We start from the raw sequence: 13,033 nt of genomic DNA on the forward strand, positions 1-13,033 counted from the left end.
CTCCCTGCCTCACCCTCATCACCTGTGGCCTGACTAAGGATTTTAGTTCTCAAGTACACTTAGATTTAGTGCTTAACCCTTCATTTCAAGAAGGTTAGTTGGGATCTGAGGCCATCAGATCCTGCCATCCCTTCTTCTTATGGAGCTAGATTCAGACAGACCTCTTTGATGCACAGTAAGACCCTTACATGACAATGACGTATCCCTTCCTAAAAGGCCCTGAATCTGTTCTCCACCTTTGAGACTCTTCCCTAGCCCCGTTTCTTTACACAGCCCTTCATGGCACCCCTCCTTCATGGCCTGCACACGCCTTACTCATTTCCACATCCCCAGGGCTCAGCGTGTGGCTTGGCACACATAAAGTGCTCAGTCTGTATAGACTGACTACATAAAGTGACTTAATAATTTGCTGAACTGGCTCCATCCTGGAAAAAAGACCAACTCTTGCTGCTCTGATTAATTTCCCTGCTTCTCATTGGCTTAAGTTTATGGCTACATAATCAAAGCTACCCAGGACTGGGACAAGAGATAGATGCAACTCTTCCCAACGGAGGGAATGGAAGAATGGGACATGTCAAACATAACAAGATGCAGAGGAAAAGAAACAAGAACCTGCTGTTATTACCAAACATTTTGGGTATTGGACGTTTTTCCTAAAGGGAAATTGAGCTAGGAGAACTCTACATCAGGAAGAGGAGATAGTTGTTTATATTGGAGAGGACTGAAGAGAGTAAAATAGATGGCTTTAAATCTAACATTTTGACATATATTGATCAAAATGTGGTAAAATAAATCCTAACAATAACATTTCAATGGTAATTCTATCCATGATGATTACTATAACCATGATTACTGTCACCACCTCCTTTGCTACCACTATCACCACCATTTCTTGGACATCTATTATCTGGGACTAAGCTTTGTGATTTTACCAACATTACCTCACTTGATCCTATAAATTTGAGAGAGAGACAAAGAGACAGACAGAGAAAGAGAGAGAGAGAGAGAGAGAGAGAGACAGAGACAGAGAGAGAGAGAGAGAGAGAGAGAGAGAGAGAATCTCTTTTGCTCCAGGATCTATTTTCAAGGGAATCCAGCCTAAGATGTCAAGCCTTATGTTAGGCTAAGGATATGTTAGCCTATCTAAATTGGGATATTTGAGCTACCTGACAAAAATGAGTATAGTTATGGGAATAATGGATTGAAAAATTTTTAATAAAATTTATATTTTTCTTCAAATTATGAAAGTAATATATTTGTTATAGAAAATACAGAACAAAATTTATTATTAATAACAACTCATTTTCTCTCTTCCTCATTGCCTTTCCTCATTCACCCAGTCACAAATCCAGGTACTCTTTTTTAAAATTATTTTTAAGTTCTGGGGTACATGTGGAGGATATGCAGGTTTATTACATAGGTAAACATGTGCCGTGGTGGTTTGTTGCACCTATCAACCCATCACCTAGCTATTAAGCCCGGCATGCATTAGCTATTTAATCCAAGTACTGTTAATGAGCGAAAGGTTTGATAAATTCATTCCCAAAGAGTTACTAGGGAACTTCTTCATTGCCTTTTCCAGAGAGAAGTTTAGTCTCTTGTAGAAGTATTAAACCCCCAAGGCAGAGCTGGAACTAGAACTGATAGGAACTTGAGGTAGAAGAGGCTCCCTAGTGGAGAAGACAGCTTTGAGTGAAGGTCTCAGAGATGCCTCTTGGGCTGCATCATCATGCTGGCGGCTCACTCTGCATGTGCTTCAGTTACATTCCAGATGTGAGCATACGTGTGTGCACCTGTGAGTGTGTCTGTGCATTGGAGAGGAGCAGTGAGGGCCATACAGCAAGAGATAATAAGGCACTTTTGCTGAGTAGTCCTTTCTACATGACCCTCTCCCTTATTTTCCAGGAAACACCCACTGAGGCAGAATCACAGCGATTTGGAAAATGGTGAGTTGCCAGCACCAGGCTTTCTTATTTTGGCTGGTGTCACAGCCACACTGAATATTTTCTTCCAAATTGTGCATGGGAACACTTTGTCAGGGGAATTGGGTCCAAATGTGCTCATATTTTTACCTTTGCCAAGCGAACCTTTTCATGACTACAGATCTTTGAGGGCTATGGTTTGAAAATAAATGTAGAGGTTCAGTGGCAGGGGCCAGGTTGTCATGGTACTCCACCTGTTTCTAGTCCCTATGTCAACACAACAGCTCCTGCTCTGGGGCGTTGATGTTGCTGCTGAGGCAGGAAACACCATGGAGTCCTGAAATTCAGTGTGACACCTGTGAGTGGCTCACTGTGATTGCTTGGCAGGGCTGCAGACTGCACACATACGTGCAAAGAGAACTGCAGGCTCAATCCCTGCAATGTGACTCACATCTTAGGTGCTGCCAGGGATCTTGCTTCAGGTATCTAGAGAACTGACTTCAGGTATCCCGGAATCTGGCTTCCCTGATGTTGCCGGGGGCTGGGTAGTAGCAGCTGCATGTGTACTAGCTGGGAAGCAGCCAGCACCCAGGACTTCAGCTTTTACATCTCATTAGTAATAGGTGGTATGTGTGGTTGCTGCACAAAATGGACTTGAAATATCCAGGAAAAGTAAACCAAGACACGGTTTCTTTCTTGTGGTTTGCTCTGAAAGCAGGGATAAGAGGCCTTATGTGGAGAGGGGGGTTGAAGCTGAATTGTATTTGTAATAGCAGTGAATGACAACAAAAATCCATCTCTGATCTGCAGACCTTAAATGTCTGGAGAGGTCAGATCGGATAAATGGCAGGAGTTCTAGACAGAGGGAGGATTTCCCACAGCCCAGCCATCCTGGGCTCCAAAGTGATTGAAATGAACTCTCAGGGGCAGGCAGAAGAGACCTCAAAGAGGGGATAGAGAGGGAGTGGGAGGAGATCTGGGTGGGTTGGCATCTGGGGTGGAGCTTAGCTTAAGGACATTAGACTTTGAATCTCATCATTTGACTTTTTCCCATCTTAGTCTTGGATTTAGAGACTCAAAGGTTTTTAATAGGAAACCCTCAAGATTGAGTGGCAAGAGGAGGCTATTTATTTTTTAAGTTTTGCTCTTTGGGTGGCAAGAAACAATGTGTCACCTTCATTACCAGAGGAAAAAGGAGGTTTTCTTTAGGGAAATACTTGAATGGAAACTGAGCAGTTGTTGGGAAGTGAGGCAGCTCTAATGATTCCCTGCTTCTCCCTCATGGGCCTCAGTGTCCCACCACCCTCTCAGCATTTGCTTTAGCCATAAGCACATCCACTCTATTCTTCTTTTGCTACCACCTGGATTTCACATCTTCTTTGTTTCTGCGTGAAGCATCTTTGGCTTGCCCTTGGCTCTTCCTGATTATTCTGAGCCAGACTCTACCTTGGAAGCTGCCATTCCTAACATTATCTTAACTTCTTAGCATTCCTTATTTCAATGTTCCGAGAAAGGATGTCTGATTGTCTGCTTTTAGGTCCAATCAGCTATTGTGGAAGAGCAGAATCACTGAATATAAAACATGGTCATGTCAGCAGCAGGGGCTGTGGGCTGAACAGTGTCACTGGGAAGAGGATATGGGTGAGAAGGTACAGCAATGGGTACCTCCATTAACAGATAAACTGGATCCTCAATAGGAATAGGCACTAGCTGGTTTTGAATGAAGGTGTGATAAGATCAGATACATTTTTGGGTGATCAGCATGATCTAGGTGTGGACATGGCAGAGCAGGTGGAAGAGAAGGGACCAATATGTGTCAATAACCATCTATGAGCCAGGCACTTATCAGGAAGTATAATGTCTTTGTAGTTAGACCAGCAGTGTCTGCTGCTCTGGAGGAAGTTACTTAAACTCACCAAGACTCAGTTTTCTCTGTATTAAAATGATGACACCTACCTCACTATCTGGCTGTTGGGATTAAATATGAGAATATGTGTGAAAATGTATGGCATATGGTAAGCACTCAAATGTTTCCTGGTGGAACAGCACGGTGTGGGTTAGGAACATCCAAACTCTGACAACAAGCTGAACTTTTGAAATAGAGGCCTCCCTGCTCACCAGTTGGGCAACCTTGAACAAGCTAGTTAAACTATCTAGACCTCAGTTTTGTTATCTGGTGAGATTAACAGCATTGAATGGTGTAAAGCACATTCTCAATAAATGCTCATTATTATGATTATAGTTATTCATGTTTATCTCACTTTGAAATAATAATGTATAGGAGCTCCTCAGGTAGATAACAGAAATAAGAAATTTCTTAAGTCATGGAAGCATGGAGGTATGGAAAATTTTGGAGAACAAAGAGGAGTCCGGTGAAGTAGGGTGGGGATACTGGGCAGATGGATAGATTGGCAAGGGTTATATCATAAAGGCCGGGATACCAGCCTGGCATCAAGCGCCTTAGATTGGGAAGATACAAAACTGTGGTCCGGAGTCAGCCCTGCAGAGGCCTGTTTCCTGACTTTCCATCTTCAATCTCTTTTCTATGCAGTTACCAGAGTCATGTTTTGAAATCTCAGATCTGAGCATCTATGCCCAAATAGAGCCCTACATGGCTCCCCGTTCCTCCAGGAGAAGGTCCAAATCCCTTAAGATGACCTTAAGGCCCTCAAGTTTTCCAGGCTCTGTATGTTCCTGCTGCTGCCACAACTATGCCACAACAAAACAGTTTTTCCCCCATTTCTACTTTGTTTTTCCAGTGGTAGAGTCCAACCCCCAAGAAGGGAAAAGGGACGAATGAACACCAGGTCATGTGTCAGGCAGCTGGGAAGCGAATACTTCTATTTTCTTTTTCTTTTCTTTTTTTTAAGATGGAGTCTCATACTGTTGCCCGGGCTGGAGTGCAATGGCGTGATCTCAGTTCACTGCAACCTCCACCCCCCGGGTTCACAGATTCTCCTGCCTCAGCCTCCTGAGTAGCTGGGATTACAGGCACGTACCACCACGGCTGGCTAATTTTTTGTATTTTTTTGTACAGATGGGATTTCTCTATGTTGGCCAGACTGGTCTCAAACTCCTGACCTCTTGATCCACCTGCCTTGGCCTCCCAAAGTGCTGGGATTACAGGAATGAACCACTGTGCCAGGCCAAATACTTCTATTTTCATTTCTTAGGAAAACATGTGATGTAAATCACTGTTCCCATATTCAAATTTAAATGATGGCTTACTTCTCTAGGGATGTTTGTATTTGAATGAAGCAGCAAGTTTTTGCTACACTATAATACTTTACAGATATTTTTATCCTTCTGTTTCTGGTTTGCTTTCATAAATGAATAAAAATACATTATTTTACATCAAATTCACATGAATATTATTAATTGAAACAAAATAACAGAAAATTGGGAATGGCTATAATTTTACATTATTAAACGTATTAGAGGTGAAAAAAATTGGTAAAGTTGTAAAATATAAAAATCAACTAGGGAAATAACAGTTTCTGGAGAAAAAACCCAACAAAACCATCAAAGGCTAGAGTTTGATATGGTAAAAAAAAAAAAAAAATTGTTGGTAAAATATTAATAGTGAAAAAATCATTTTGGAAAAATTTATAAATGCAAAATTGAATTAAAAAATTAGACTTTGGCCCAGGTGCAGTGGCTCACGCCTGTAATCCCAGCACTTTGGGAGGCCAAGGCAGGCAGAGATCACCTGAGGTCAGGAGTTCAAGACCAGCCTGGCCAACATGGTGAGACCTCATTTCTACTAAAAATACAAAAATTAGTTGAGCACGGTGGCACATGCCTGTAATCCCAGTTACTTGGGGGGGGCTGAGAAAGGAGAATCGCTTGAACCTGGGACACGTAGGTTGCAGCGAGCCAAGATTGCGCCACTGCACTCCAGCCTGGGTGACAGAGTAAGACTCTGTCTCAAAAAAAAAAAAAAAAAAAAAAAAAAAAAAAAAAAAATTAGACTTTGTGGAAATAATGGCCCCCAGAGAAAACTTACAAAGACAGAAACTTTTCTCATTTAATTTGATGTGGACAAAAAAAAAAAAAAAAAAAAAAATGAATGAAAGCTGTATCAAAAATAAATTCATGAAATGTACTCATGAAAAATAATTTTAGTAACATAGAAATAAAAATGATTAAAATACTACTAAGCAGAAAATTGGTCCAAGAATTAAAATGGCTTAATTCTACCAGTGAAATAATGTCTTTTTCATTCAGGAAAATTCACCAACACTAGTATCATTCTGGAGCAATGTTTGTATTTATGAACATTGAGTTAAGACAATTTCTGGGTCACTACATTTTGATTGAATTCAGCAATTGTCAGTCAGAAATTGCACCACTCATTTACTGGGCAATAACACTATACAACTACTTATTAGAAAAGGAACTTTTGGCTAAAATCTTTTTCTGAGCCCAAGAGAATGGCAAGGATTTATCCATTTCTTCTGGGTAGCTAGTTAGATTCTGAGAGTAAGCTGCCATGTGATGTGCTACTGACATGAGACCATTCCCAATGGCAAGGACAGCAACCTCACTCCACGACCTGGAAGCATGCAGAAAAGACTGCCTTCTTCAAAGGCATTTGGAGGTGAGCACCTCAATACTGCTCCGACTGAGCTTCTTGGAGTGTCCCAAGGAATCGCCAACTCTCAGTCTCTTCTGTCATTCCCTTAAATTATTTCTCCTCTCTTCTCTGTTGCTGGGAACACAAATAGGACTGAGGGATCCCTATTTGTGTTCCCAGGGGATTTGCTCCCTGCAGTTGGCAAAGCAGTGATATGATATGGAGTCTTAGTGTGTGGAAGTAACACACATAGAGCACCTCCTCAATATAGCCCCACAGACACTGCCTGCTGAGTTCCTTTGCTGCATCATTATCAGCACACAAAAGCATTTACTAGGATCTCTTTGAAAACGCTTCACTGTGACACTGGGCACAATGAAGGGAACAGATGTGGTGGGCCAACCTCCAGGGGTTTGCAATCGAAGGCAGAAGGACAGACAGTGCAAACACACATGAGCGCTCAGGCATAACCTGCAAGCCAGGACACAGGTATGACAGTCGGGATTGACACAGTGTGGGAACCACAGAGCAGCGGTTTTGCTTTTACATAAGGATGCTTCCTCTTACCACAGGGTTCCCCTAGGGCTCCTTTAACAACAGGCCCTCTTCTTGCATTTTAAATGGGATCTGATTTACAATTATGCTTTGAAAATAACTTATGCGGGAACATATTGACTTCATACAGCTCATGATGTTGGTATAGGGAGATGTGGCCAATATTGAATATGCCAGTAAAGAAATGTAAACTTCTATTTACATAATACACAACCCAAGGGGCTTCTTCCATTGTGTAGAAGCATCAGAAAACCTGGTTCATTCTGTGCCTAGCAGAACACCTGGTCTGTGTTTGTTGGTCAAGTAGTATTTATTAAATGAAAGAATTAAATAATTTAAAACAAAATATCTACCCCATTAACACGTAAGATGAATAAAACGCATTTCTGTTTTCTAATTTTTCTTTCTTCTCCACCTTCCTCTTTCCCTTGTTACTCCTTCTTTTTTCCTTTTCTTCTCCTCTCCTTCTTCCTCCTCCTTTGATTCCTCTTCCTTGTCTTAACAGTTCTCATTTTAAAGTGTGAACTTGTTTTGGTATATGGTATAAATTGAGCCTTTGCACATTTTCCCCAGGGTGTTAATAACTTCCCTAATGCCACTTATTAAATAAATGGTCCTTCCTTGTACCACTGATTTAAGCCTTTTCACGACAGGGGCTTCAGTTTATCAATCTTTGTACCTCCAGTGCCTGCTGCAAAACCTAGAGATATTTGTGGGTATATGATGCTATATGACGTACTTAGGTTCTTTTTGGGTATATGGTGTATTTGTGTTGTGATGTATGGTGTATGGCATATTTGTGTTGCCACACTTAGCACTTGTTATGGGAAGAATTATGCCCCCCACCAAACCAACTTCATATGTGGAAAGTCTTAAACCCTAGTATCTCAGAATGTGACTGTATTTGGAGATAGAGTTTTTAAACAGGTGACTATGTTAAAGTCATGTCATTAGGGAGGGCCCTAAGCCAATACAACTGATCTCCTCATAAGAAGAGAAACTTTACACACAGCTACGTACAGAAGGAAGACTTCATGAGGATACTGTGAGAAGACAGCCATCTATGAGCCGAGAGAGGGGCCTCAGAAGAAGCCAACTCTGCTACACCTTGATCTTGAACTTCCAGCCTCCAGAACTGTGAGAAGATAAATTTCTGCTGTTTGAGCCACACAGTTTGTGGTACTCTGTTAGGCAGCCCTAATAAACTAATACAGGAACTATAAAAGTAACTTATTTTTATATTAGGGCCTATCATCGGTGAGCTATCAACTTTATTACTTTGAAAATCTGACTATGCTTTCAATGAGATTATTATATCGTTTCAAATATGTAACACATTCTTAGAAAAAAATGAAGGAAATATAGAAAAACATGAATTATGCTTATTTCCAGCTGAGATTTTGGGTTATTGTACTTTTTTCTTTGTCTCTTCCATTATTTTCCAGATTTTCTATAATTAGCATGATTACTTTTCTAAATAAGGAAAGAAACTATTTAAAAGTTATATTAAGGTGCTAGTGTGTGTATCAGATAGTGGCCTAATAAGTGAAAAAGGGGAGGCTTGCATGTAGATAAGTTTTGCAGCCTCTGAGGCTTCTTAAACATTTTTGAATTGCAGTCGCCTAGGCTTGTTTTGTAAAAAGTGCTTGTTTCTGAAAATGATGATTCGTTTGGATAAACCCCCTCCTCATTTTTTGGGTGGTGGGGGAGCTTTTTATTGCATAGTCACAATGGGAGGCATTGTTCACACAGACCGGCATCGTCATACTTCTATTCCTGTCACTGACAGTATTATTTGCAACTGCTTTTTTTCCAGCCTCTTCTAATTTCCACACTACCACTTATTGTATTTCATTAAAGCTGATTTAGAGATGCAAGGCATATAATTAGATTGAGAACTATGCTATCGATTTGATTTTCCATTATGATGTTATCACATGCACAAAAAAGTCATTTGGTACAATTGTTATGATTAAAACTACAGAAAAGATCTATTACATCAGGCTTAGTTTTCAGTGCCTGATGCAGTGTAAAATATGAGTGAGAGGGGTTGACCTGTTTATATTAGAGCTGCATATGTCATGTAACCATAAATGTCTGTAGGTTAATAATTTCAAAGGAACCTTTAGTAGATGAGAGGTTTTTTAGAAATTTATATTAAACAAAAGTCAATCAGTACTGAAATACTCAATTTCTAAGATGGTGGTGGATGATAATCCTTTTCCAGCTCTGCACTATGCAAAGACTCATGCTCCAAATCTGTAGCTTTCTATTGCAGGGAGGCTAGGAGGGGCAAAGATGGATTTTGGCATCAGGTCAAGTCACAGTTCCATTGCTGCCTAGGAGAAGGTGGGATCATTATTTAATTCATATCTACCATGAGCTGGGCTTAATAGACATTATCTCAGTCAATTCCTACAAAGTTGTGAGGTTACTTGTCCAAGTTCATGTAGCTAGTAATTGATAGGATTTTAGTTCCCTTCATCCCTAAATGTCCATGTACTTTCTGCAATAATATTATCTTTCCCTTTTGTTGAGTAATGTTGGATAAGTTACTTAATGTTTCTGAGTCTTAGTTTTCTCATATGATAAAAAAGAACAATAATGTCCCTTATAAAGATGGTTTTGATTATTAAATGAATTAATATCTCTGGAAAACTGAGCATTGTGCTTGGCACATAATAAGCACCCAGTAAACACACTTGTCTTTCTCTGCTTCTCAGTAAGTTCCCCCACAATCCCTGGGGTAACTTTGGAGTTTTACTGGGTTAGAGGAATGACACTGATTTTCCTCATCTCTGCATATGTAGGTAATGAAAAGGTAAAAAAAAAAAAACAAGATCACTGATGTAGAAATATCTTGTTTAATAGAATAACATAGGCACTAACTACAAAGATTATCTTATAGCTATGCTTAAGTTGGTTTTGATAATCTACAAAATGGATTTAAAAGTATTTATTAAGCACCTAGTGCATCACAGACATGGGGGCTGGACAGATTCTCATGTATATGCTGTTTAATTTTTTTCCAACCACTTTCTGGGGGACATAGTTGAAGAAACTTGGATCCAGAGAAGGTGGAATAATTTGAGCAGTGACTTGGAGGATGATTACAATTTCCCCAAACAGATATAAAGGTATGTACAGGGATCTTACATAAATTGATATTAGGCTATGTTTGATCTTTCTAGTTGTTTTGAGTCAAACAGTTAAATAATAGAGAAGAAATGAATTCTGAGGCAGGCATATCTAGATTCAAAATGCAGTTCAACACTTGCACACTAGGCAATGCTTAGCTGTATACTCAGTCTCAGAGTTGTCAACTACAAAATGAGGAATATTAATATCTAATTCTTACTTACAGTTGCTCTTAAGGTTTCATAAGGCAAGGTTTTAAAATGATTGAGTAATTTTAGCTATAGACTACTGTTTTAATAGACAAAAACTGTTTTAATAGACAAAATATTCTTATCAAGATTTCAAAGGATTTAGGAGTGAACCATATTAATATGGATAAATAATGAACACTTCCGGTTGCAAGTGACACACCACTTAACTGCAATGTCTAGAGTAGGAGTTAGGTATGGCTGAACCCAAAAAAGGCTCAAATCAGAGTTATTGGATGGCTCATTCCTGTGACTTCTCTGCTTTGTTTCTGGTTGTCTCCATTTTCAGGAAAGTTGACTTATACCCCCATTTTCTCAGAAACATCAACATAAGGATAGTACCCCTTTTCTAGTAAATTCATGAAATTTCCCAAGACATTCTCTGATTAGACTTAGTTAAATTATGTGCTCATCCTGGATCTGCTGCTGAAGCTAGGGTGATAGAATACATTTATCAGTCAGGCTTGGGTCACATGCCTAGCCTGGATTTGGGAGCAGAAGCCACTTGAACAGAATTCATGGATGGACAGTTGGGAGAGGTGGTGTAGCAGACACTCTCAGTGTTCTGCTCATAATTCCCAGGATCTTAGGAATATTTCCCTGTATCTTTTTGTCTGGCAGTTGCCCTCAGGCTGCCAGAGCCTGCTTTGCCTGTGCCCATGGAGAGCAGAGAATTTATGTCTCCCTAAAGGCAGCCCTTAAGAGTGATAAGTGTGGGGTATGAATACTCTAGCTTCCTACAGTATTCATTGGTGGGAATACTTTCTATTGGTGGGAACATCTCTCTCAGGTGTGTTCTATACTGTTTCTAGAGCTTCTCTGGAATTGAGCTAAAGTCATGTACTTGGGTTTATGATACTAAATATTTTCTAGTCCCACTTAACCACACCCTTACAGATTTTCTTGAGAACAATTCTAAGTAAATCACTTTCCTTGATTTACATGAGTCCTTGTCACAGGGTCTGCTTCTGGGGAACCTAATCTGAGAGATTTCTCCAAGGAGAAGTTGGGTACCTTAATTAGTCAATTATTGCTGCACTAAAGCTAAATAAAAGACATAAATATCTAAGGCACTTACTGCAATAAACATCTTATTTCCACTAACAAGTTGGCTAGGGAAGCTCTGCTTCAGAGTATGCGTTGAGTATAAGCCTGTTCCACATGTCTTTTGCTCTGGGACCAGGAGCTGTGCAGCCCATCCTTTTCTCAAGACAAAGCCAAGCCAAGCAAGCACATTTAAAGTTTCACTTCTGCTCACATCATGTCTATTGGCCAAACATTCCATTGGCCAAAGCAAATCACAAGGCCAAGTCAAGCATCAGTAGTCTGGGGAATATTCTTCCTCTGCTCTAGACACATGGCAAAGAGTATGCATACTAATTCTGTATCAGGAGAGAATGAGGAATTTGGAATTGTAACCTAATCCACCACATTTCAGTTGGAAGAAATTACTCTGCAGGCAAGAAATATTTTTCCTCTAGGAGATAATCTGCAGGCATAACCAGCAGATGTCTACCCTAATTTACAATAAGCTGTGTGTGATAGGCTGAGTAATGGCTTATAAAGATGATCGTGTTGTAATTCCCAGAACCTGTGGATATGTTACCTTGTATGGCAAAAGGAACTGCACGGATGTCATTAAAATATGGATCTTGGCCGGGCGCAGTGGCTCAAGCCTGTAATCCCAGCACTTTGGGAGGCCGAGACGGGTGGATCACGAGGTCAGGAGATCGAGACCATCCTGGCTAATGCGGTGAAACCCCGTCTCTACTAAAAAAATACAAAAAAACTAGCTGGGCTAGGTGGCGGGCACCTGTAGTCCCAGCTACTTGGGAGGTTGAGGCAGGAGAATGGCGTAAACCCGGGAGGCGGAGCTTGTAGTGAGCTGAGATCCGGCCACTGCACTCCAGCCTGGGCAACAGAGCGAGAGTCCGTCTCAAAAAAAATAAATAAATAAAATAAAATAAAATATGGATCTTGAGATGGGGAGATTTTCCTGGATTATAGGTAGGCACAATGTAATTACAAGCATCCTTATAAGATGAAGGCAGGAAGTCAGAAAGGAGAAAAGATGCTGCTCTGATGGCTTTGAAGTTGAAGGAAGAGGCCATGACCCAAGGAATGGTGGCAGCTTCTAGAAGGTAGCTAAGGCAAGGAATGGATTATTTCCTGGAGCCTCTAAAAGGAAACAGTCCCAGTAACACCTTAATTTTAGTCTCATAAGACTCCTCGCAGACTTTTGACTTCCAGAACTGGAAGAGAATAAATGTGTGTTAGTTCAAGCCACTAAGTTTATGATAATAGTGGCAATAGGAAACTAATACACCATGTGGTTTGCATATTTTTAAATACTTTAATCCTGTAAAGTAGACATTATTTTTACCATTTTAAGGATGAATAACTTGAAGTTTCAAGACATGAAATAATTGGCCCAAGGCCATACAGCTGACAAGTATCAGAGTTAGCATTCAAATACAGGTCAAACTTCAATATTAATGCTGTTGCCATTGAAACACTATTTTAGCTTCTGTTTTCTGCCAGTGGGTAAATTAAGGAATGAACTCAGAGAACTCTAGACCATTCTTAATTCAGCA

Source organism: Rhinopithecus roxellana, chromosome 12 (genome assembly GCF_007565055.1).
Source record: "Rhinopithecus roxellana isolate Shanxi Qingling chromosome 12, ASM756505v1, whole genome shotgun sequence".
NCBI classification, from domain to species: domain Eukaryota; kingdom Metazoa; phylum Chordata; class Mammalia; order Primates; family Cercopithecidae; genus Rhinopithecus; species Rhinopithecus roxellana.